Genomic DNA, 2,335 nt, shown 5'->3' with positions numbered 1-2,335 from the left:
GGGGGGGGGGTTCACTGAATCCGTGGTCATATTGAATAAATCTCCCTTTTCTGCCTTTCACTACTAATTTCCAAGACTCTGTGGTACTTGAAAGGCTTTCAAACTCAAGGGACACATTGCTATAGCTATTCATAGTCTAATTTTAATTCACTTATCTTTAAAAAAAAAAAGCCTTTGGTAGATCCAATGGATTACTATCTTGGTTTTCCTTTATTCTGAATCTTTACCCCAAGTCTATATTTTTACTTAATCCCCCATGTTGAAGGGAAAATGTTTGGAGCAGGCTAGTTTGAAAAATTAGAAAGAAGGCTGGGGACCTGGCTCAGTGATCACAGCACTTGCTACCCAAGCATGAAGATGGGACTTTGGATCCCCAGAATGCACATAAATGTCAGGTGGGTGTGGTGGCCTCCTGCAATTCCAGCCCCTGAGACAAGGGATCCTAGAGAAAGCTGGCTAGCTAGAATAGCCACATCGGTGAGCTCTGGGTTTGATTGAGAGACCCTGTCTCAATGAAGAAGGTGGAAGAGAGATGAGGATGATTCCTTGGGCCTCCACATGCATGTGCCCACAAACATTCAGACACGCATACCCAAACATGTACCACACGTGAAAATGGGAAAAGAAAATAAAACCTAAGGAGCTGGAGTGGAAACTGGACTGGGGCCTTGACCTGATTTCTGCTGCTGACTGCAGTCCTGAAGGGCCCAAGTGCAGAAACAAAAGAAAAAAGTAAAAGAGGGTGGGAGTACAGCCCAGTGGTAGAGCACCTGCCTAGTACTTGGGAGGCCCTAGATTCAATCCCCATTATTAAACAAAGGGGCACAGTTGGGCACAGTGATGTACACCTATAATCCCAGCATTAGGGAGGCTGAAGAGGAGGATGAAGAATTTGGGCCAGCCTGGGCTACATACTAAGCCCCTAGTACAGGAGTACTAAAACTGAATCTCTCACCTGGCTAATTGTGAGGATCACTGGTATCTTTCAAAAACCATAGTTAAAGAAATAAAAATGAAAGCATCTGTCACCTGACATCTGGCACTACAAGAAATTCTTCAGACAGAAAGAGAGAGACATCATTCGGAAATACAGATCCACACAAAGGAGGAAAGACGGCGGGAAATGGCACCTTCCCAGATACAGAGTGTTATCAGACAAGAGGCAAGAAATGGAGGAAGGGAGGGAGGATCTAGCAGAAATGGAAAACCAATCATCCGAGAAGGACCAGGTGCCCAGCTCACCCTCAAGGACAAGGATATTGATTGGAGGATGCATGAGTAAGGCGTCTCCAAAGAAACAACCAGTAGGATATCTGGATAGGTGGATGATATAGATAGGTAGGTAAGTAGGTAGGTAGGTAGGTAGATAGATGGAGCAATAGATAATAGATAGATGATAGACAGAGAGGCAGATAGACATATAGAGGGGCTGGAAAGATAGCCCAGTTGTTAAGAACAGTGGCTGTTTTGCAGAGGACCCAGGTTTGATTCCCTGCACCCACATGATGGCTAACAACTATCCAAACCTCCAGTTCCAAGGGATCCAACGCCCTCTTCTGTCCTCCTTGGGCACTGCATGACATGGTACACTCACACTCATGCAGGTAATACATTAACACATAAAAATAATGAACAAAATATTTTTAAAGATAGTCAGGTAGTAGATGATAGATTGGTAGAGAATAGAAGACAGATAGATGATGGGTAGACAGACAGACAGATGATAGATAGATAGATAGATGATAGATAAGATAGATAGATGATAGATTGGTAGAGAATAGAAGACAGATAGTTGATGGGTAGACAGACAGATAGATGATTGATAGATAGATAGATGATAGATAAGATAGATAGATGATAGATGGTAGATAGATAGATAAAAGATAGGTAGATAGATGATAGAAGATAGGTAGATGGTAGGTAGGTACATACATACATACGTACGTACATACATATGTACATACACACATACGTACATGCATACATATGTACATATGTACATACATACATACATATGCAGCTTCTCCAGAACAAAGATCTACAAGGAACTGCTTGTGATTACAGATGCTGAGAAATCCCACATCTGTCAGAAGCTGAAGCCCAGGAAAGCTGTTCTGCAATCCAGTGTAGATCTGGATATCTAAGAGCCAGGAGTGGGTGTTGGTGTAAGTCCTGTACTGAGGGACAGGAGAAGACTGATCTGCTTTGATCTTAAATATCTCCTAAGCTCAGGCGTTGATGGGAATATTCAGAGGTAAGGCTTTGGGGGACGACTGGACTGTTGCTCCAGCAACATTGATGGAGTCATACATTAATGGGCTATTGGGGTGTGATG

This window comes from Nannospalax galili, unplaced genomic scaffold, assembly GCF_000622305.1.
Source record: "Nannospalax galili isolate Female #2095 unplaced genomic scaffold, S.galili_v1.0 scaffold103, whole genome shotgun sequence".
Classification (NCBI taxonomy): Eukaryota; Metazoa; Chordata; class Mammalia; order Rodentia; family Spalacidae; genus Nannospalax; species Nannospalax galili.
Note: the sequence above shows the minus strand (reverse complement) of the source record.